Source organism: Mchenga conophoros, linkage group LG14 (assembly GCF_057382185.1).
Source record: "Mchenga conophoros isolate Kocher_MC1m ecotype Shallow Benthic linkage group LG14, M_conophoros_male_GT1.1, whole genome shotgun sequence".
Classification (NCBI taxonomy): Eukaryota; Metazoa; Chordata; class Actinopteri; order Cichliformes; family Cichlidae; genus Mchenga; species Mchenga conophoros.
The window spans coordinates 9,951,183-9,975,847 of NC_140539.1; the positions used below are offsets into that span (position 1 = coordinate 9,951,183).

Here is a 24,665-nt window from a genome sequence, read left to right on the forward strand (position 1 = left end):
GTCTTTTGCACTTCCATATCGCAAAGCAGTTACTGTAGGTTATTTTCTGCTTATGCATTAATGTAATTAATTAACTTATTTATCCTTAAGTAAGGTAATGACTTGAGTTCTAATGCTTTTTGTCTCTTGAGTTAGCTGTCAATGTGGGATTTTTTTCCCCTTTTGTTCAGTTAAAGCTGCCTTTCATTCTTCAACACAGCTTAAACTCTAATAGGTAAGCTTTCTTGTAATTTCTTAGTTCTGCAGGCTTCTTGAAAGACATCCGAGACTCTTCTTTGGATGCTGGCTGCCTTTTGTTTTGTTTTCTGTCAAGATGATCCCACACTGCTTCGATTATCTTGAGATTCGAACCCTGGAGAGATCAATCCATGACTGATGCGTTGTTTCATCCAGGCATACTTTGACTACATTGGCAGTATGTTTGCGATCATTGTCGTACTGAAAAATGAAGTTGAAGCCAATCAGACACTACGTGGTATTACATGGTCGATCAAAATCTGGTGGAACTTTTCTACATTCATAATTTGATTAATTTGGATAAGAGCTCCAACAACACTGGCTGAAATCCAGCCTCAAAGCACGGTAGAGTATCCACGCTGTGTTAAAGACGGCTATAGACATTCACTGTTGTATCTCTCTTCGGACCTCTTCCATGCATATTTCAAATTTGGAATCATTACTCCATAAGACATATTACAGCTGATTTCTTTTTCCAGTCAATTTCTTGTGTAATTTGGCACACCTCAGCCTTATTTTTCTCTGTTCTCCTTCCTTAAGAATGGCTTATTAACAGCCACCCTTCCAACTCAGATAACTTTTGATGAGGTTTCATGAAATGTTTACAGCACTTGAGTTACTCGCCACGGCCATCCTAAATGCTAAAAACACTAAACTTTAATTCTAAATTACGTAATTAACGTTAACCAGAAAAAACAAGCCAAAGTCGAAATGTTGCTGAGCTGACCTGTGGTATGCTATGTCTTCTAAAGCACGTATAATGTAAACAGAACTGGTCTTTGCACAGAAGCCTGTGGAGCTTCATAATTAACCTCAGTGTGTGAAGAGGACTCTCCATTTAATAATAGCTGTAATAAAATGTTCTGGCCGACGGTGTTAAACGCTGCACTTGGGTCTAGCAGGGAAGATTTCAACTTTTCAATACGAATGAAGGCTGCAAACTGATTAGATTAATGTCTGATGATCTTTTCCGTGCTTCTTCAAGTTTGTAACACCAAACATATTAAAGGATGATGTAAGGCTCACAGGAAGAGTTTAATTAGACACACATTTACTATTTTCTTTATACTCTTTCTTTCTTGACATGTTTAATATGATTACTATCAGAGGAGAAAATGAACCTTGTGTAGTCTAAAAACTTTTTTATTTAATCAAACTGTAATGTTGTTGAACTCTGACGGACGTGTCTTTTAATCTTGTCAACAAATCCTTAATCATCTAAATCTGCCATTTATCATCTTGTAAAATGTTCCCTCTGCTTCTGTTGCACATCTCCCCCCGACACTCTCTGCTTCACCAGCCCTGTGCAGCTGGTTCAACCCCTGCCTGCCTCCTTAAACTGGGGTGTTTAAATCTCTTTACCTCTGTTGTGAACTTCACACAAAGTTTGTGGTAACAAAATCAAACTGACGAGGATCTCGTTTGAAAAACACACACACTCACGAGACAAAATAAAAACAGACTGCTCAAAGCAAAAGCAGAGCCCTCACAGCTGGTAGTACAAACACAGTGACAACATGCGTATTAGATACCCTCAGTGCCAGAAGCATAAATATGAAAAAGGTGGGATCACCAAGAATATCCTAAAAATGGCGTTGAGGTGGGTGTTACAGTGAAAAAAACAAAAAGCAGCCAAATTTTCATCTGAAAATGTTGAATTTTAGTAAAAACAATGCTCTGTAGTTTGATACTGTCGTTACAGACAAAGCAGATGTTTAAAGCCTTTGAACGCTCATTTAAAATGCGCTCATTCTCCTTATCAGCTGGAAACATTAAAGCCGTAAAATGACTTTTTCAAACGGATAAAAACTATTGAACAGCAGCAATGATGAGCCTGTACCAGAATTTGAATGTACATGTGTTGAAGGTGCGGGTCTTGTTGAATTATTAAACATACTTTCTTTAATTTTTCGAGCCACAAAAACAACAACTTTTAATTTTCTTCTGCTTGAGTCTCGGCCTCGGGTAGCTCTACTTATCATTGCTCAATCAGTTGTCTGTTTGTGCTACTTTTTCAAGGAGCAGCGGATTATTGGTAAGGGTGACTTTATGTGTTTAGTAGCTACTTAAGTGGAAGTACTGTGGATAGTTTTACCTTACATACATAGATCTACCAATACAGCTTCTGAGGTAACTGTTTACAAAATGTTATAATCTATTCAAAGGTTCTTTGCAATTTTACATTGATAAACATTATCCTTAACACATTTGACCCGCATAAAGTGCTATGGCCATCACACTGTCATTTAGAATTGTTTAAATAACTCGTGTCTTAAGTCCTTCCATCAAACAGAAAATAAAAAAATAAAAAAAATAAAAAAGTCGCATGGATCACTTTATATTTCTAACATTTTGTGATATAAAGTCGTTCATAACAAACTGAAAGGCTGGGAGTTTAAAATGCAAACCGATGGAAGCAGCAGTAGAAGACTATAATGTCACAGAGCACACGGTGTCTATTATTGTGTAGACAATTATAAATAAGAGCTTAATAAAGATGCTTAATTTCTTAAGAAATAAACAGGTGGAGGGATCTTTATCAAAAGTGGATGTTGCATCTGTGGCTAAACCCCTGTACCCAAAAACTTTAAAAATCTACTGTGTGTGAGGCTGTGTAAGTAAAGCTTGCCCTTCACACCCGCGTGTAACAAACCATTTGTTGGGGGTTGTGGATTTGACACCTCAGCATTGTGAAAGTGGGGAAACATGTTTCTGGCTGTGCATAAGATTTCTGCTTACAACTTAGAATCTCAGTTCTAAATGAAATTCAGATGTTTTTTAAGTATGGCTAATGTATTATTTGACTTCTAAGGCACGCACACACACACGCACACACACGCACACGAACAACAACACCAACACAGAGAAGAAGAAGAGGGGGTCGGCAGACTATGAATAAATCTACATACTCTGATATATGGTATGTGTTTTATAAAAACCTACTCTACACCAGCTGAGGAAGTAATTAAACACAATGTTTTGCCAAGTTTCCCCTCTGGGAAAAAGTCTGTCTTCATTTATTCAGTTATTGTACTAATGTATGCACATTTCTATGCTATTAAAGGTACTGAAAAGCTTTACTTACACAATACTTTGGGTACTGAGTTGACTTACAACAAAGATTATGCTGAAATGCTGAAAAAAAAAAATATATATATATATATTATAAACTATATAAATAAAAAGTACTTTTAATAAATTAAATTATTTTTTCACATGAAAACAATATTTATATTAATAAATTCTCGTTTAACAGAAATCTCTGATAATGTTTGTGGTGTCAGCTTTTTCCTTTTCAAACTGTGCGAGAGAAGAAGTATCTCATGACATTCACGCCTAATGTGTTCAGCATATTCTGCACAGTCTGCATCGTCACTGGTACCTGTTTAAGGCTGACGGGGGGTTGAACAGCAGGCTCTGGACACGGGCCCCAGTGAGGAACCTGAGCCCTGATGATGGGGAGGGTGAGTGCAAACACCAGAGCCAAAGGTAGCTTCATGGTAAAGATGTGGCTTTATTACCTAAAGAGAGTATGAAAGAAAAGCAGGTAAGGTAACACAAACCAAAAGAAACATGGCCAACGCAAACAAGATTACTGCTACATCAACTCAGGCAACATTTTTCTTGGCAGAAATAATCTAATATTAACTAATTTATAGTTTAATCCTTCGCATGTATCTCCACAGATTTCTCTTACCTCTGTGTTCCAGTGGTTCAGATATGTGCTCTGTCTTTAGAGATAGAGAGACAAGGCCGTGTGACCGATGGTGACATGGAACTGAATCTGAGCCCCAAAGAGAGAATAAGAGTTATGCTTTTGCACCATATTGTGTTTTCACCGTTCTTTCATAGCAAGAAGAATGATTTTCAGTCAAATGATCCCTACAATCAGTATATTTAATTTCAAAATCAGCCACCCTGGAAATCAACCTACCATCTGGATAATTGTCAGATACTTCTTCCACCACAGGTACTTTTGGATCTTAGGTCCACAGGAGGCAAGACTGTAATACAGGTACATCAGGACATGGATCATCGCATTCATATGTGCACCAAAGAATGCTGCAGTAGAAGAAACAATAAGTTTTTAATTTTGTTCTGCTTACTATAGTTAAAAAAAATCTTAAACTGAGTTGCTCTGAACTCCTGCTGTCTGTATCCAATAAAAAGGCAATAGTTGAGGGGGTGGGAGATACAAACAAGTGTAGGTCCAGGGGCCCATGAATCCAGATTAAACTATCCAAGCTACATATGACGATACTATGCTTGTGGGTTTCAGTGAAATTTGTCATCTAGCTTCCTCATCAGTGTTCAGACTCAGTTTACTCTCAGTCACAATCATCTACTTGCAAATATACATATAGCTGCACCTGTGTTTACTAATTAGCAAGTGATAGCGTGTTATCATGCTAAATACATACTGTGAACATGATAAACATTGTACCCAATAGTAAACTTCAGCGATTAAATGCTATTACTCTCAACATGTTGCCTTGTTGGCATTAGCACTTAGCTCAAAGTGCTCCTCTGCCAATGGTATACCTTTACAGAGTTGCTAGCATGGCTGTTAATATGCAGATGCATATTATAAAAAAAAAAAAAAAAAAAAAGCTCAACAAACAACAATAATGAATACATTAACCAGTAGTGAATAAAAGGTTTATAGACAAGTAGCTCCACATGTTTGGTTTAGCTTCCTGAAGCATCCACCAAGGCATTTGTGTCTCTTCCCAGCCCTCACCCAGTATAAACCACAAAACTACAGAGCCGATGAAGGCTTTATCAACAGCAATGCTGATAAATTCATATATATATCATATAGCTGATGTCTGCTGTGTTGTAAGCTACTCACACTGTCCTCCTGCCACCCACTTGATGCCAATCCACCAGAGCGTGAACATGGAGCAATGATGGTAGACGTGCAGGAAGGTGACCTGGTTAAATTTTTTCCTCAGGATGAAAAACACAGTGTCCAGATACTCAATGCCTTTGGAGATGAAATACCTCCACAGAGTTCCTGCCACCTGACTCCCGCAGAAATAAAGAAGGGGAAGAAAAAGACTGTTAACATATGAACATATATGATCAAGAGCTACATGTGTGTGAACTCTGATTTTGGAAATCCTAACCTCGACCCGAGACTGACTCACTTGTGGTTTCTGTTTCAAACTACGTCATAGAGCAACAGGAAGGAAGGTGAAACTGAACACCATTCAACTCCGGCTTGTACTTTTTTCTGATAACAGACCCGTGCTCTAAATGTATGGATGCCTCTCATGTTTCTAAAAGCTCTCTGAGTGACGTGTCCCTGGCAGGCTGACTGTAATTTTCTGAACCATGGGTACAGTGGAGAATTATTAACAGGTAGGGATCTGGTTCCAAGGAAACTAATTATTGTAGACACAAAAGTCTTAAGATAGTAAGTTACATAAACAGCTGAAGTCCCACTACTATATTCAGAGTTTATCTATGCAAGCGTGTGTGTGTGTGTGTGTGTGTGTGTGTGTGTGTGTGTGTGTGTGTGTGTGTGTGTGTGTGTGTGTGTGTGTGTGTGCAGTCGGGAGAGTTGGGGTATCCAATTTCCTTTTTTTGAATGCCTTCTTGTGAACGCTGTCTGTTTTCCACATTCTGCAACGGTAAAATACGACTTAGAGGCGGATATTTGTTTTACCTTATGGGCAACAGTTGTCTGGCTTTGTTCTTGCTGTTGACAAAACTCGCCTCATGGTTGACTCTGAGAAAAAAACTCTTTCCCACAGAGGGGAATAAACTTATTCGAATATGAGCTTTTTTCCACTAAGACTTGTTTTATGGGGAGATGTACGAAATTATTTACCGGGTTACAAGCAATGATAATATCGGATGTTGACTCCTCAGCGTCATCATTTTCTATCTATTGAGAAATCCCATTGTAAAAGTAATGAAGAAAAAAACTATTCTGCCGTCTCACTCCTCCTTGACCCGCGGTGTGTGTGTGTGTGTGTGTGTGTGTGTGTGTGTGTGTGTGTGTGTGTGTGCCTTCTGTTTTCCACATTCTGCAACGGTAAAATATGACTTTGAGACGGATATTTGTTTTACCAAATGGACAATTGCTGTTGACAAAACTCGCCTCATGGTTGACTCTTTCCCACAGAGGGGGGTGCTTTAATAAACTTATTCGAATATGAGCTTTTTTTTCCGCTAAGGCTTATTTTAGGGGAGGAGATGTACGAAATTATTTACCGGGTTACAAGCAATGATAATATCGGATGTTGACTCCTCAGCGTCATCATTTTCTATCTATTGAGAAAACTTATTGTTAAAGTATTGAAGAAAAAAAACTCCTCCTTGGCCCGCGGGGTGTGTGTGTGTGTGTGTGTGTGTGTGTGTGTGTGTGTGTGTGTGTGTGTGTGTGTGTGTGTGTGTGTGTGTGTGTGTGTGTGTGTGTGTGTGTGTGAAACAAGATCGCCTGTCGCTGGTTTGTTTTTCAGTCTCTCAAAAGGAAAAGTAGTATTCACTAAGGGATATTTATTCGTTTTTTACACATAGGCAGCCTGTAGGTTACAAGTGGATAGAAAGTTCTTCTTTTCATCACAAGCTATGGTGTATCTTAAAGGTTTTTTACAGCGTCTGTATTATAGGAAAATAAAATACTATTGAAATCTCTACAGGAAGTCACTCTTTATTTCCATTACAAACGCCGGTGCAGCTTAAGAAAGTAAAATTACACCCGCTCTGTCTCTCTATACATCACAGAATCAGCTGCTGCATCACCGCTGTGCTTAGGGAACATGACGCAACAGGTCTGAAAATGACTAGACACTTCCGGAGTATTTCCGGTAGGGTCATAAGGTCCGGATCGAGATTGAATATGTCATATTCAAAGCCTTCTTCTTTGGGAGAGCAGATCTCATCGGACACAGGAACGCTGCTGGGCTGCAGAAGGAAATCCATCTTGTGTCTGTGCCTTAGAAATTGTGACGGACTCCACCTCTCTGCTTTTTTATTCTCCTCAAACAGATGGCGCGCTTCCGGAGGTTTCCCCCTCCCCTCTAAAAACTTTTTTTTCCCAACAACAGATGACGCGCTTCCGGAGGTTCCCCCCCTCCTTTCTCAGGATGCAATTCGACACGGTTAGCAACAGATGGCGCGCTTCCGGGGTTCACCCACCCTTCTCAGGATGCAATTCGACACGCGGGGGGTTTCCCACACCCCTTCTCCGGATGCGATTCGTCACGCTCATTACACGCTTCCGTGGGGGAGGGGCGGGAGGTCAAAAGGTCGTGATTAGGGCCATCAATCACTTCGGATCAAATTTTGTCATAAACTGTATGAGATTAACTCTCTAACCACTGATCAAAGACCCATGAGTACCAGGAAGAAAGAAGTGCCAAGATACAATTGTCAGAAGTGGGATTCGAACCCACGCCTCCAGGTGAGACTGCGTCCTGAACGCAGCGCCTTAGACCGCTCGGCCATCCTGACACATTGCAGCAGCCAACTAGTTGAATAATCCCACGCAGTTGCTGATTTCCATTTGACATACTTGTATGTTAAGTGCATGTAATAAACAAATAAAAATAATTACTAAGAAAATATATTGATTTAAAAGTTTGTGTTAAATGTTGTAAGTCAGATCGAAATAGAAAGATCAGGTGTGGTGGACAGGAATGATTAGATGTCAACAACTTGATTGGATGGCCAAAGTGTGAAATGTGACGTCCTGTGAGGGAAGCGTGAAAAAGCGTGAGCAGTTATAAAAAGACATTCTGGGTTCTTCTATTTTGTCTTTTGCGAGATGAGCAGTTGGGAAGGTTGGATCTAAGAGGTTCACAGTTGAAAGTTCAAGCAGACACGCTAGAGGGGGAACCACAGCCCAACCTGTGAACTGGTTTCAAATGAATGCCCAGCTGCTTTCCTGTTGGGTGATTTTCATCAACACAGAACACGGGGATAAATGCATTTTTGGTTCCATCCTCTCTCCTCACCAAGGAAATGTCCTACTTTGAGTTTGTCTCCACCTGCTGGGCGGTGGCGTGTTTAGAGTGGAGGATGTAGTTGCAGCTGTCCTGCAGGTGGAGGTGGTGCCGGACAAGCAGAGCAGCAGATTTGTGAGTGTTTTGGACTTGAATTAAAAAGACCAAGACATGCTGATGAGGCTGCTGTGTGATCTAGAGACAAGTATAAGGATGTGTATAAAGATTGGGTCTAGCTGTATTGCTCAGGCTGCGCTACAGCATCTATTCACAGGTGCGATCCCACTACTGAGCGACACGGGGGCTTTGACCTGCTCCGTCTCCGACCTGGGCCGGTGCACCCCTCCTTAGGTGACCTGGTGGTCTCAGGCTCCCCCAGGATCACCATATCAATGCCGAACGCAATGCGGACACCCGATCGACATAGCCTGCTGCAGCTCAGAGCTCCTGAGCTCAAACAATCCTCAAACCTCAGCCTCGCGGTAGCTTGGATTACAGGCACGCGCCACCGCACCCGGCGAGAAGCACTTACGTTAACAGGGCTTTTAACCATGTCTGAGGTAACATCATGACACTATCCCGCTGCGCATCATTAGCAAAGTTGTAATGATGGGCAGCAAAGATGAGGAATGAATGGTGCACAATTGTTATATGCAAGTTTTTAGAAAGCTCGTGGTTAACCCAAGAGTATTTTGTCACAATATCAAGAAGAGTAAAGCTTCAATGTCAGAAGTGGGATTCAAAGCCACACCTCCAGGGGAGACTGCAACCTGAACGCAGCGCCTTAGACCGCTCAGCCATTCTGACATTGCAGTGCCAGTTTGGTGGAGGTTACCACTGTTAGATACTTTGGAAGAAACACACATTATCCTTCTCATAACACATATAGCAGCTGTTCAGCCATGGAAACGTAGTGCGAATAATCTACAATGTCATCCATACTGATCATTTGGCTGAATACTTTTAGACAGGTTGCCATGACATGACAGTTCACACAGTTTCACATCGGTTCCATGGTGTAATGGTTAGCACTCTGGACTTTGAATCCAGCGATCCGCGTTCAAATCTCGGTGGCATCTGCTTTTTGGGAGGTGAAACCATACTGCATGTCACATAGTGGTAACTTGTTTTTGGTCGCCAAGCGGTCGAAGGCACTGCGTTCAGGTCGCAGTCTCTTCTGAAGGCGTTTGTTCGAATATAGCAGCTGTTCAGCCATGTAAACACATACTACGAAGCTCGTGGCGCCCACTTTCTGTGCTGACTTTGAGGTCGGAAGAGGTTTGGAGCTGTACAGTTAGTGAGTCAGCAGAGTGTTTGTGACTTTTGCGCACAAGCGCACCTCAGCACTCGGATACTCCAATCTGTAACTTTGTGTGGGTTGTAACTGAATTTCAGACAGCTCTTTAGTACCACATAGTGACTGACAAGTGAAGGAACTCTTTAGTGATTGACAAGTGTTTTGTAAAGGCAGACGTCATGGTTAGCTGCTTGATTTTATAAAGCTCTCACAGAAAACACAAGTCATACAGAAATTCAATGTGCCAGAGAAGACATGCAGTATGGTTTCACCCCCCAAAAATCAGGTCCCACCGATTTCACCAGATTTCACTCCATAAGAGTTTCCTCTTTTCAAAACTCTCCCAATTCATCCAGTGACCCTGCTTGGCCAGCGCTATGGCTCTGGCGTGTCTTACTGTTTCCTCCTTTCGACACACCTCCTCCACCACCATTTTTTGACGTTCGGTTATGTGAGGTAGTCACACTCGAACGTCAAGGAAGGTGGTAGGGAAGCAGACTATGCAGACATTTTGGGTTTCCAAGGTGAGCAATTTATTTGCAGTGAACTTAATTTAATGTATAACTTAACAAAACTTTCCCCAAATCAATTCATTTAACAAAACTCAACATAACATGGCTCTGGTGACACAGCTCACCTCTCCTCTCTCCTGCATCTGGTAGAGACTGGCTTTAAATAGGGCCATCAATTTCCCTCCAATTGCCCAGCCAGTACCACTCACTCAACTGAGGGATCTAAAACTCTACTCAGGTTATCTAAAAACACAAAACCTCTACACACTTCTAATATGCACATTTACACAACTAAATGGCAGTATTAACAAAAGGAAAAACATTCAACAAATCCCTTTAAACATTAACACAAACAAAAGGAAGCATCTCTCTGGAAAAAGAAACCCCTCCACATGGTTTGACCTGATGATGTCATGTGTGACATGATCAGGACTTTAAAATGAGGAAATGCCAAGCGGGCGTTTCCCCACACCTGACACTCATGAAGACTGAAAAGACAAACAGAGTAAGTATGAACAAATGACTTAATCTGTAACATAATAAAGTATAAAGAAACATAACTTAGTATTTGTCTTAATTTGCAGAATGTTTGATTTGCCGGCAACAAAACGCTTACACAAACAAACCCGGGATAGTGAGTGAAGCAATGTTACTTGACAAATAGCAAATCATAGCAAATACATAGAAACAGAATAATGTGTACAATGTGCAAAAAAAAAAAAGGTAAACACATATGGGACAAATGGAGAGAATTACAACTGCTTCTCCACTTTGTCACACTCCCCCCCCCTTAAGGCACTCACTCCTCCATGGAACGGGACAGAAAATCGGCCACCACATTCTTGTGCCCTGGTCTATACTGGATCCTGAAGCGAAATGGCTGTAGGGACAGATACCATCTAGTGATTCTGGCATTAGAGTCTTTCATTCTGTTCATCCATTGTAATGCACGATGGTCAGTTTCCAAAACAAACTCATCACCCATTAGATAGTACTTCAATGTATCCAGAGACCATTTTATTGCCAGTGCCTCTTTCTCAATAGTGGAATATTTCATTTCCCTAGGAAAGAGCTTACGGCTTATATACACCACTGGTCGTTTATCCTCACCCTCACCCTGCAGCAACACTGCTCCAAGTCCTTCTCCGGAAGCGTCCGTCTGCAAAGTGAATGGCCGGGTAAAATCCGGGCACTGCAAAACAGGTTCACTACACAAACAGTTTTTAAGATCAACAAAAGCTGCATCACACTCGGCAGTCCATTTAACCTTTGTGGGGCTAGATTTGCGAGTAAGGTCACTAAGGACTGCTGCTCTAGCAGAGAAGTTGGGAATGAAGCGGCGATACCACCCCGCCAGACCCAAAAACGATTTCACTTTCCGTTTGGTCGTAGGAGGTGGGTAGGCACTCAGGGCTTCAATCTTTGACACCTGAGGGCGGATGACCCCACCCCCGATGACGTAACCCAAGTACTCCACCTCAGACTTAGCAATGTGACATTTGTGTGCATTTATGACAAGCCCGGCTCTCTTAATCCGTTGAAAGACATCAGAAAGATGCTGAACATGATCCTCCCAGGTCTCGCTAAACACCACAATGTCATCAATGTATGCTGCAGCATACCCATCTGCACCTCTCAAAACCTCGTCCACCAACCTCTGAAATGTGGCTGGTGCACCGTGCAGACCAAAAGGCATTGTTCTGAAGCGATAAAGTCAACTGGGAACTCTAAAAGTTGTCAAATCTTTCGAAGACTCAGTCAAAGGTACTTGCCAGTAGCCCTTGCAAAGGTCTAATGTCGTAAGATACTTAGCGTTCCCCAAACGCTCAATCAGTTCCTCTACTCTTGGCATCGGATAAGCATCAAAAGCAGAAACCGCATTGAGTTTAGAGAAATCCACACAAAATCTCTGTTTAGGGTCATTTTTCTTCGGCACTAGAACCACTGGACTACACCACTCACCTCTAGATGGCTCAATGACCCCCATGTCAAGCATGTCTTCCACCTCTTGTTTTAATGCTGGCATCAGCTTCGCAGGAACCCGTGAGGTGGTGTCCCTAATAGGTTTTTGATTGGGACAGTGGAGACGTATCTCATGTTGGATGAGATTGGTGCAACCTGGTTTGGTGCTAAAAAGATCAGCAGGCATAATTGCTTTCACCTCTGTCTGTTGTTTGGAAGTAAGATGACTCACATCAGGAACTAGTTGTTGACCTGCTGGAGAAGGAAAGAACAGCTCCCGTGGTTCCTCCTCTTCGACCACGGCACGAGCCCAACACTCTAGTGAAGATGCTGGCCGATCACACCATTCTTTCAACAAATTGACATGAAATATCTGATGCTTCTTGCGACGCTCAGGCATGTACAGTTCATAGGTAACTGGACCCACTTTCCTACTGATCACATACGGTCCCTGCCACTTGGCAAGGAGACTGTTCTCAGATGATGGAAGAAGCAGCAAAACCTTTTGTCCCTCTTGAAAAATCCTCCTACGAGCTGCTTTGTCATAACTCTGCTTCTGACGTTGTTGGACACCAACCAGATGAGTATTGGCCAGCTCTTGGAGCTCCTCAAGCTTATCTCTCATTTTCAGAACATATGAAAGAACATTGCATTGTTTTCTGGGATTTGGAGCCTCCCAAGCTTCTTTCAACACATCAAGGGGACCCCGGACAGCGTGGCCATACAAGAGCTGGAAAGGAGAAAACCCTGTGGAAGCTTGAGGTACCTCTCTGTAGGCAAAGAGCAAGAAAGGAAGCCACTGGTCCCAATCCGCTCCTGTATCTTTCACAAACTTCCTCAACATAGCTTTAAGGGTTTTGTTGAAACGTTCAACAAGGCCATCTGTTTGTGGGTGGTAGGGAGTTGTCTTAATACCTTTGATCCCCAGCAATCTATAGACTTCTCTCATGAAGTTAGATGTAAAGTTAGACCCTTGATCAGTAATGATTTCTTTTGGGATGCCTACCCTCGAGAACATTTGTATTAAGCAGTTGGCAATCTGACGAGCTTTAACCTTTTTTAAGGGGAAAGCCTCGGGATATCTTGTAGCGTAGTCACACACTACCAAAATATACCTGTGCCCTGCACTGCTCCTCTCTAATGGGCCTATGATGTCCATCGCAACACGAGAGAACGGGGTATCTATGACTGGCATAGGGATCAGGGGAGCCCTGTCACCTTTCCTTCCGGGTGCTGTTAACTGACACTCGGGACACGACTTGCAAAACTGCACAGTGTCCGTAAACTGCTGTGGCCAGTAAAATCTAGTTGACATACGAGAGAAGGTTTTGGCTTGACCCAGGTGTCCTGCCCAAGGGACTGAGTGAGCTAACTGCAGTACTGTGGATCTTAAACTCTTAGGCACAACCAACTGGTCTCCAACCCTACTACGGCGATATAATAGCTCGCCCTTTAGGAAAAATAGCTCTCTGCCTCTCTCAGTGACCTCTGTTGCGTTTGTGACACTCTTTGAAAACAGGGGAGCTAGAGATGGATCCTCTCTTTGAAGCTGAGCCATTTCATCAGGTACGACTAGTAATTCATCACATTGTGGCACTGGAACTGGTTCAGTGAACTTTGTCCCCCTCAGCTTAGCCTGTCGTCTCTGGGCTCTGCTCTTTCTTATGCGACCCTGACTTAATCCTTCAAAATCAGTAACATCACTGTTAGCGAAAGGAAATTCACCCCAACCTAAACCTTCTTCCGCGTGATGCTTATATTTTGACCTGGTGACTGCTACCATAGACTCAGCTGTAACACTTGGGTTGATTTCCTCTCCCCTGGCTATCAGATCTCGCAAAATGGGAAGATCACGGCCCAACACAACCTGATATGGCAGTTTACTCATAACTCCCACGGAAAGTAAATACAGCTTGCCGTCAATCTGAATATTAATGTTGGCAATTGGGTAATCCACATCATTACCGTGAACACACCAAACTTTTACCTTGCCACAAAATGTAGCATCCCTAGGAAGACATTCCTGCCTAACCAAGGTACGGCTGCTTCCTGAATCCAGAAGAGCCACACATGGCTTTTCCTCAATAAAAACGCATGTGGTGCGCTCATGCTGAGAAGAGGGCGCTGAAGACTCAACTTCATCTTCGACACCCCTTGAAGAAAAGCACATATATGTGTTACTGACAGTCTGACTTGGACAATCTGCCCTAAAGTGACCTGTTTGACCACAGGAGTGACACACTAAAGGCCCACGTTGCTTGATTTCCCTAGCCCGACTACTAGTGGAATTATGGGGGCCCTGCCTGAAATTCCTAGTTTTTTGACTGTTACCACTCTCTGTCCTACCTGCTATTACAGGGGCTAATTGTTTGGGACTTGCATAGTTCTTTAGTGGCCGACGGGCTGCAAGAAAAGCGTCAGCCAGCTCTGCTGCTTGCTTAGACGTGGTTGGGTTATGCTCCTTTATCCACGTGCGCAGTTCGGGATTGAGAACTCTCAGGAACTGCTCTAAAACAATGACGTCACCTATTTCATCTTTGGACTTTTCTCTTGGAACTATCCACTTATCATACAGTTCTTTCAAGCGTGTCCTTAACTCTTTAGGTGTCTCGCCATCGCCCAACGTAGTGGAGCGAAATCGGAGTCTGTAAGTCTCTGCACATATTTCAAACTTTTCAAGAACAGCTTTCTTCACCTTTACATAGTCCATAATCTCATCAATGTCCATGGCTACAAAAGCAGCTCGTGCCTTACCAGTGAGAAGTGGAGCAAGATGTAATGCCCAATCCTCGTGTGGCCACTGGCACCCGCTTGCGATCCTCTCAAAGGTTGTTAGGTAATGCTCAATGTCTTCGTCCTCATTATAAGGCTGCATTTTAGGCCCTTTCCAAACTGGTGGTCTTGTTAAGGAGGCAGACTGAGATGCTGTTGCGGCCTCCATGACGTTAGATTGTAACTGAGGCATTGCTGGATGCTCCGCAGTAGGCCTCAAACGTGTCTCTGAATCTGCTGTTGCACCTTCCACCAACAGCTGATGCTCTCGACGTTCTGATTGCACTTCCTGCTGGAGCTGAGTGAACTGGTGCTGAATTTTCCGCCAGCGATCTTCCTGCCGCTGCTTCTCCAGTTCCCATTGGGCCTCTCTGTCGCTTTGTTGCCTCATAAAACCACGCAGGAGGTTTGAAAGTTCAGCAAGGTTATGCAGTTCAGTACCTTGCTCTTGCTCTGCTTCCTCTAGCTGATTGAGCACTGGAGGCTCCTCACTTGCAGAGTCCATTGGCACTTGGTGCTTTTTTGGTCTGGCCCCTTTCTGCATTGCTGCTACCTACTGGCCTGGAGCCACTGCTGCCACCATTTGTGAGGTAGTCACACTCGAACGTCAAGGAAGGTGGTAGGGAAGCAGACTATGCAGACATTTTGGGTTTCCAAGGTGAGCAATTTATTTGCAGTGAACTTAATTTAATGTATAACTTAACAAAACTTTCCCCAAATCAATTCATTTAACAAAACTCAACATAACATGGCTCTGGTGACACAGCTCACCTCTCCTCTCTCCTGCATCTGGTAGAGACTGGCTTTAAATAGGGCCATCAATTTCCCTCCAATTGCCCAGCCAGTACCACTCACTCAACTGAGGGATCTAAAACTCTACTCAGGTTATCTAAAAACACAAAACCTCTACACACTTCTAATATGCACATTTACACAACTAAATGGCAGTATTAACAAAAGGAAAAACATTCAACAAATCCCTTTAAACATTAACACAAACAAAAGGAAGCATCTCTCTGGAAAAAGAAACCCCTCCACATGGTTTGACCTGATGATGTCATGTGTGACATGATCAGGACTTTAAAATGAGGAAATGCCAAGCGGGCGTTTCCCCACACCTGACACTCATGAAGACTGAAAAGACAAACAGAGTAAGTATGAACAAATGACTTAATCTGTAACATAATAAAGTATAAAGAAACATAACTTAGTATTTGTCTTAATTTGCAGAATGTTTGATTTGCCGGCAACAAAACGCTTACACAAACAAACCCGGGATAGTGAGTGAAGCAATGTTACTTGACAAATAGCAAATCATAGCAAATACATAGAAACAGAATAATGTGTACAATGTGCAAAAAAAAAAAGGTAAACACATATGGGACAAATGGAGAGAATTACAACTGCTTCTCCACTTTGTCACAGGTTACAGATGCCTGTTGCCACCGAGGTTGCCAAGACCAAATCCTTCTCTGCCCTGTTGGACGCGACCCACCATGTCATTATGGCTCAGAGCCGATTTGGCCTGTAGCACAGACGTGGCTGTGGTCCACTTCCTCCCTGTTGCTAGGGTGGGAGCAGCGCCCCTCACTATGGGGTCCCGGGAGTCCTTGAGTGACATCTCAAGCCTCACTCAAGGAGTGCAGTGTTGTTAATCCGCCTGAGGTCATTAGCCAAGTTTTGCCTTCGTTTGTCAAGTTGCCAGGTATCATTGAGGTCTACATTATACCACCGTCCCAGGCTCTTGATGGACATCTCTTAGACTGTTGGAATTGGTTCTCCACTGATATAGAATTGCCAGTTTCAAGTGTATTTTGTCACAACAGTAAGAAGTCTCCAAAGGTTGATTCTGTTCATCTGAATGTAGCGTTTTCAGTGGGAAAAATGTCTCGTCACTCATCCAAGTGACTTCTTCAGTCTCAGCTGACTGCAGGTTTCCCCAATCTTATAAACAGTATATTTGCATAATGACTGAAAGCAGACCCCTGAAGGAACAGTGGGCTTGGAGGTCAGTTCCTTCATCACGATTATGCAAATTCTCATGACCATTGATCAACAACCACTGATCAAAGATACATGAGTAGAAGGAAGAAAGAAGTGCCAAGATACAATTGTCAGAAGTGGGATTCGAACCCACGCCTCCAGGTGAGACTGCGACCTGAACGCAACGCCTTAGACCGCTCGGCCATCCTGACACATTGCAACAGCCAACTAGTTGAATAATCCCACGCAGTTGCTGATTTCCATTTGACATACTTGTATGTTAAGTGCATGTAATAAACAAATAAAAATAATTACTAAGAAAATATATTGATTTAAAAGTTTGTGTTAAATGTTGTAAGTCAGATCGAAATAGAAAGATCAGGTGTAGTGGACAGGAATGATTAGATGTCAACAACTTGATTGGATGGCCAAAGTGTGAAATGTGACGTCCTGTGAGGGAAGCGTGAAAAAGCGTGAGCAGGTATAAAAAGACATTCTGGGTTCTTCTATTTTGTCTTTTGCGAGATGAGCAGTTGGGAAGGTTGGATCTAAGAGGTTCACAGTTGAAAGTTCAAGCAGACACGCTAGAGGGGGAACCACAGCCCAACCTGTGAACTGGTTTCAAATGAATGCCCAGCTGCTTTCCTGTTAACAGGGCTTTTAACCATGTCTGAGGTAACATCTAGCAGCTGTTCAGCCATGGAAACGTAGTGCGAATAATCTACAATGTCATCCATACTGATCATTTGGCTGAATACTTTTAGGCAGGTTGCCATGACATGACAGTTCACACAGTTTCACATCGGTTCCATGGTGTAATGGTTAGCACTCTGGACTTTGAATCCAGCGATCTGCGTTCAAATCTCGGTGGGACCTACTTATTGGGAGGTGAAACCATACTGCATGTCACATAGTGATAACTTGTTTTTGGTCGCCAAGCGGTCGAAGGCACTGCGTTCAGGTCGCAGTCTCCTCTGAAGGCGTTTGTTCGAATATAGCAGCTATTCAGCCATGTAAACACATACTACGAAGCTCGTGGCGCCCACTTTCTGTGCTGACTTTGAGGTTGGAACAGGTTTGGAGCTGTACAGTTAGTGAGTCAGCAGAGTGTTTGTGACTTTTGCGCACAAGCGCACCTCAGCACTCGGATACTCCAATCTGTAACTTTGTGTGGGTTGTAACTGAATTTCGTTGACCGCGGCCCTGCAGAGAATCAGTGCCAAAAAAACCAAGGTACTCCGAGTTGGCTATGCACGTGCCCGCATTCCTGTCATGATCAACCAACAACGTGCTGAAGAGGTGGAGAATTTTACATATCTTGGCAGCATCATCTCGAATGACGGGGTCTCTGATCGGGATGTCGACGGCAGAGTAGGGAAGGCAGTTGGTGTCCTGCGACGTCTCCAACCTATTTGGAACTCGACCTCCCTGAATGTAAGGGTCAAGATCAGACTACTGAACTCTATAGTCTTCCCTACTGCACGTTACGCTAGTGAAACCTGGCGCTCAACAAGTGCAATTATTCAACACCTGAACGTGCTTCAACAACGTGGCTTGCGGCGAATCCTGAGAATTTCCTACCGGGACCGAATAACAAATGAGGAGGTCCCACGAAGAGCAGGCACCCGCCCATTAGCCGATGTTGTTGCAGAAAGGTGCTTTCGCTTTGCGGGACATATTTTACACCTACCCCCTCATCGCCCAGCTAAGATTACCATGACATGGCGTCCACGCACTGGCAAGCGAAAGCAAGGCCGACCAAAGATCACATGGCGTCGAACATTTATGGACGATCTGAGAACTGTCGACATTGCCTGGGACGAAGCTGAAGCAGTCGCTGCTGACCGACATCGATGGAGATCACTAGCTGCCCGATGCGCCGCTCGGCGTAGGAGGAACATAGTACTAAGTAAAGTAACTGAATTTCAGACAGCTCTTTAGTACCACATAGTGACTGACAAGTGAAGGAACTCTTTAGTGATTGACAAGTGTTTTGTAAAGGCAGACGTCATGGTTAGCTGCTTGATTTTATAAAGCTCTCACAGAAAACACAAGTCATACAGAAATTCAATGTGCCAGAGAAGACATGCAGTATGGTTTCACCCCCCAAAAATCAGGTCCCACCGATTTCACCAGATTTCACTCCATAAGAGTTTCCTCTTTTCAAAACTCTCCCAATTCATCCAGTGACCCTGCTTGGCCAGCGCTATGGCTCTGGCGTGTCTTACTGTTTCCTCCTTTGGACACACCTCCTCCACCACCAATTTTTTGACGTTCGGTTACAGATGCCTGTTGCCACCGAGGTTGCCAAGACCAAATCCTTCTCTGCCCTGTTGGACGCGACCCACCATGTCATTATGGCTCAGAGCCGATTTGGCCTGTAGCACAGACGTGGCTGTGGTCCACTTCCTCCCTGTTGCTAGGGTGGGAGCAGCGCCCCTCACTATGGGGTCCCGGGAGTCCTTGAGTGACATCTCAAGCCTCACTCAAGGAGTGCAGTGTTGTTAATCCGCCTGAGGTCATTAGCCAAGTTTTGCCTTCGTTTGTCAAGTTGCCAGGTATCATTGAGGTCTACATTATACCACCGTCCCAGGCTCTTGATGGACATCTCTTAGACTGTTGGAATTGGTTCTCCACTGATATAGAATTGCCAGTTTCAAGTGTATTTTGTCACAACAGTAAGACGTCTCCAAAGGTTGATTCTGTTCATCTGAATGTAGCGGTTTCAGTGGGAAAAATGTCTCGTCACTCATCCAAGTGACATCTTCAGTGTCAGCTGACTGCAGGTTTCCCCAATCTTATAAACAGTATATTTGCATAATGACTGAAAGTAGCCCCCTGAAGGAACAGTGGGCTTGGAGGTCAGTTCCTTCATCACGATTATGCAAATTCTCATGACCATTAATCAACAACCACTGATCAAAGACCCATGAGTAGAAGGAAGAAAGAAGTGCCAAGATACAATTGTCAGAAGTGGGATTCGAACCCACGCTTCCAGGTGAGACTGCGACCTGAACGCAGCGCCTTTGACCGCTCGGCCATCCTGACACATTGCAGCAGCCAACTAGTTGAATAATCCCACGCAGTTGCTGATTTCCATTTGACATACTTGTATGTTAAGTGCATGTAATAAACAAATAGAAATAATTACTAAGAAAATATATTGATTTAAAAGTTTGTGTTAAATGTTGTAAGTCAGATCGAAATAGAAAGATCAGGTGTGGTGGACAGGAATGATTAGATGTCAACAACTTGATTGGATGGCCAAAGTGTGAAATGTGACGTCCTGTGAGGGAAGCGTGAAAAAGCGTGAGCAGGTATAAAAAGACATTCTGGGTTCTTCTATTTTGTCTTTTGCGAGATGAGCAGTTGGGAAGGTTGGATCTAAGTGGTTCACAGTTGAAAGTTCAAGCAGACACGCTAGAGGGGGAACCACAGCCCAACCTGTGAACTGGTTTCAAATGAATGCCCAGCTGCTTTCCTGTTGGGTGATTTTCATCAACACAGAACACGGGGATAAATGCATTTTTGGTTCCATCCTCTCTCCTCACCAAGGAAATGTCCTACTTTGAGTTTGTCTCCACCTGCTGGGCGGTGGCGTGTTTAGAGTGGAGGATGTAGTTGCAGCTGTCCTGCAGGTGGAGGTGGTGCCGGACAAGCAGAGCAGCAGATTTGTGAGTGTTTTGGACTTGAATTAAAAAGACCAAGACATGCTGATGAGGCTGCTGTGTGATCTAGAGACAAGTATAAGGATGTGTATAAAGATTGGGTCTAGCTGTATTGCTCAGGCTGCGCTACAGCATCTATTCACAGGTGCGATCCCACTACTGAGCGACACGGGGGCTTTGACCTGCTCCGTCTCCGACCTGGGCCGGTGCACCCCTCCTTAGGTGACCTGGTGGTCTCAGGCTCCCCCAGGATCACCATATCAATGCCGAACGCAATGCGGACACCCGATCGACATAGCCTGCTGCAGCTCAGAGCTCCTGAGCTCAAACAATCCTCAAACCTCAGCCTCCCGGTAGCTTGGATTACAGGCACGCGGCACCAGACACGGCGAGAAGCACTTACGTTATCAGGGCTTTTAACCATGTCTGAGGTAACATCATGACACTATCCTGCTGCCCATCATTAGCAAAGTTGTAATGATGGGCAGCAAAGATGAGGAATGAATGGTGCACAATTGTTATATGCAAGTTTTTAGAAAGCTCGTGGTTAACCCAAGAGTATTTTGTCACAATATCAAGAAGAGTAAAGCTTCAATGTCAGAAGTGGGATTCAAAGCCACACCTCCAGGGGAGACTGCAACCTGAACGCAGCGTCTTAGACCGCTCAGCCATTCTGACATTGCAGTGCCAGTTTGGTGGAGGTTACCACTGTTAGATACTTTGGAAGAAACACACATTATCCTTCTCATAACACATATAGCAGCTGTTCAGCCATGGAAACGTAGTGCGAATAATCTACAATGTCATCCATACTGATCATTTGGCTGAATACTTTTAGGCAGGTTGCCATGACATGACAGTTCACACAGTTTCACATCGGTTCAATGGTGTAATGGTTAGCACTCTGGACTTTGAATCCAGCGATCCGTGTTCAAATCTCGGTGGGACCTGCTTATTGGGAGGTGAAACCATACTGCATGTCACATAGTGATAACTTGTTTTTGGTCGCCAAGCGGTCGAAGGCACTGCGTTAAGGTCGCAGTCTCCTCTGAAGGCGTTTGTTCGAATATAGCAGCTGTTCAGCCATGTAAACACATACTACGAAGCTCGTGGCGCCCACTTTCTGTGCTGACTTTGAGGTCGGAAGAGGTTTGGAGCTGTACAGTTAGTGAGTCAGCAGAGTGTTTGTGACTTTTGCGCACAAGCGCACCTCAGCACTCGGATACTCCAATCTGTAACTTTGTGTGGGTTGTAACTGAATTTCAGACAGCTCTTTAGTACCACATAGTGACTGACAAGTGAAGGAACTCTTTAGTGATTGACAAGTGTTTTGTAAAGGCAGACGTCATGGTTAGCTGCTTGATTTTATAAAGCTCTCACAGAAAACACAAGTCATACAGAAATTCAATGTGCCAGAGAAGACATGCAGTATGGTTTCACCCCCCAAAAATCAGGTCCCACCGATTTCACCAGATTTCACTCCATAAGAGTTTCCTCTTTTCAAAACTCTCCCAATTCATCCAGTGACCCTGCTTGGCCAGCGCTATGGCTCTGGCATGTCTTACTGTTTCCTCCTTTCGACACACCTCCTCCACCACCATTTTTTGACGTTCGGTTACAGATGCCTGTTGCCACCGAGGTTGCCAAGACCAAATCCTTCTCTGCCCTGTTGGACGCGACCCACCATGTCATTATGGCTCAGAGCCGATTTGGCCTGTAGCACAGACGTGGCTGTGGTCCACTTCCTCCCTGTTGCTAGGGTGGGAGCAGCGCCCCTCACTATGGGGTCCCGGGAGTCCTTGAGTGACATCTCAAGCCTCACTCAAGGAGTGCAGTGTTGTTAATCCGCCTGAGGTCATTAGCCAAGTTTTGCCTTCGTTTGTCAAGTTGCCAGGTATCATTGAGGTCTACATTATACCACCGTCCCAGGCTCTTGATGGACATCTCTTAGACTGTTGGAATTGGTTCTCCACTGATATAGAATTGCCAGTTTCAAGTGTATTTTGTCACAACACTAAGAAGTCTCCAAAGGTTGATTCTGTTCATCTGAATGTAGCGTTTTCAGTGGGAAAAATGTCTCGTCACTCATCCAAGTGACTTCTTCAGTGTCAGCTGACTGCAGGTTTCCCCAATCTTATAAACAGTATATTTGCATAATGACTGAAAGTAGCCCCCTGAAGGAACAGTGGGCTTGGAGGTCAGTTCCTTCATCACGATTATGCAAATTCTCATGACCATTGATCAACAACCACTGATCAAAGACCCATGAGTAGAAGGAAGAAAGAAGTGCCAAGATACAGTTGTCAGAAATGGGATTCGAACCCATGCCTCTAGGTGAGACTGCGATCTGAACGCAACGTCTTAGACCGCTCAGCCATTCCATAAGAGTTTCCTCTTTTCAAAACTCTCCCAATTCATCCAGTGACCCTGCTTGGCCAGCGCTATGGCTCTGGCGTGTCTTACTGGTTCCTCCTTTCGACACACCTCCTCCACCACCATTTTTTGACGTTCGGTTACAGATGCCTGTTGCCACCGAGGTTGCCAAGACCAAATCCTTCTCTGCCCTGTTGGACGCGACCCACCAATGGCACTGTCATCTTACATTATTTTCACTCTCTTCGTTGTAAATGTTAAATTCACCTTGAAGAGGTGATTGTTCAGAAAAAAAAAAGTACACTACTTTAAAATGATGGTTCCCTCTAAAAGGATAAAGTCAAGCACCCAGACCCCCACTTTAGGCATCAAAAGTTACATTTTTCCTTTAATACTGAAGACTCACAGATTTTACCAGGTCTTTACACATACACACACACACACACACACACACTGTGCATTATTTACATGTCATTGCTTGGATTTGAAAAAAACTTTCTCCATTGTCAATAGATGGACAAGGAGAGAGCTCGAGAAAGCTGGTTTGCATTGTCTGCTCACGTTAGGTAGCAAGAAGGACAACCCAGCATACCTGAAGATGTTTATTACACAGAGTCTTCTTAATATTTTTATCTGTTTTATTAATGATTTAATTAAAATGTTTTGATGGACTTGATCCACATTTCCAATTTATTAGAATGAACTTCTGTTTGCCATTTCTTTGGGTTTTCCTCCACAGTGTTACATCTGAGTACTTAGAAAACCTTACAGCTGAGTAATGTGTGAGCAGATGCCATTAATTTTTAGTCTGTCTTCATTCAGTCTTACTGAAATTGACTATTTTTCCTTGCTGAGCAGTCTCGCTGTAATATGGAAGTTTGATTTGTGGTGGAGCTGTAATCTGCAAATACAGTCTGCATCTCCACCTGTTCATTTATTTTTGAGGCTGTTCACTGGTTTCCTTGAGTGCCTTGCAAAAGGTGCTTACACCTCTGGTGTGGTGGTTATGTTATTCATACTTCACACAGGTACTCTCTAGTATAATATGTATATGCAGTGTTTCATTTTACAGTATACTGCAATGATCGTCCTTCAAGGTAATTTGAACCATCAGACACTCAATACCCTTTGAATTGTTTTTCTGCGCCAGTTTGAAGTTTGAACATTTCCAGTTTAGAAATATCTCTATTTATAGAAGGAAAACTAAACTAAAGTCAGGCTTTATTTGACAAGCATATGCTGGCATCCATGAAAGAGTGAAATTTAGATGCAGACACTCTCCCATGATGCCAGTGGTTTTACTTGGAACCCCTGTTGGTAATGACAAATGCGGTTTTTCAAACCTTAGCTCATGATTAATAGTAGGTAGGTCAGCTACCACCTCCATAGAGAACAACCTCCATTAGGGTTTAAATAGCTGGGACTCTTCACCTTTTTGTTTTTCAAGCTGAACAAACCTCTTGGATGAGAAGTGAAATGTTTTAAAGGAGTCCAGCTGCCTCTCTTAAGACAAACATGACCTGATTGACTAGGAACCTACACAGACATGGAGTCAGCATGTCTTGTAGATTTCAAACGACATGCAGATAATGTAAAGACTGTATCCAGTCTTTGTTTATCTTGGGTCTGTGTTTGTGTCCTTCCTGGCAGATAGAACAGTTCATTTTACCTGAGATTTACTGCTTAAAGCACATATGATAAAACACTAAATGGATCCAGGCAATCAAGATTTGAGACTTGCAACATAAGAAAATGTAATTTTTCAGAAGCTGACCACGCTGCAGCTGTCAGCCAGCGACCAGGACAGCGAGCCGGGCGAGCTCATCTACTGCGTCACCAAACAGATGAGACTGGGACACCTCGAGCATGCTGCCAGTCCAGGTAGACCAGACCTATATGTTAGTGT

General features: G+C 43.5%; 6 non-coding genes across 6 annotated transcripts; 1 reads left to right on the forward strand and 5 right to left on the reverse strand.

Annotated features, from left to right (window-relative positions):
• Positions 1-7,618: 7,618 nt before the first annotated feature.
• Positions 7,619-7,701, reverse strand: trnal-cag (transfer RNA leucine (anticodon CAG)). Its single transcript has one exon. It is a non-coding gene; the product is annotated as a tRNA-Leu (tRNA).
• Positions 7,702-8,412: 711 nt separating this feature from the next.
• On the reverse strand, positions 8,413-8,711 carry LOC146559277 (signal recognition particle RNA). Its single transcript, XR_014888386.1, has one exon.
• Positions 8,712-16,847: 8,136 nt separating this feature from the next.
• Positions 16,848-16,930, reverse strand: trnal-cag (transfer RNA leucine (anticodon CAG)). Its single transcript has one exon. It is a non-coding gene; the product is annotated as a tRNA-Leu (tRNA).
• A 592-nt stretch (positions 16,931-17,522) lies between these two features.
• On the forward strand, positions 17,523-17,594 carry trnaq-uug (transfer RNA glutamine (anticodon UUG)). The gene has a single exon. It is a non-coding gene; the product is annotated as a tRNA-Gln (tRNA).
• Positions 17,595-19,683: 2,089 nt separating this feature from the next.
• trnal-cag (transfer RNA leucine (anticodon CAG)) lies at positions 19,684-19,766 on the reverse strand. The gene has a single exon. It is a non-coding gene; the product is annotated as a tRNA-Leu (tRNA).
• A 711-nt stretch (positions 19,767-20,477) lies between these two features.
• LOC146559281 (signal recognition particle RNA) lies at positions 20,478-20,776 on the reverse strand. Its single transcript, XR_014888392.1, has one exon.
• Between the last annotated feature and the right edge of the window lie 3,889 nt (positions 20,777-24,665).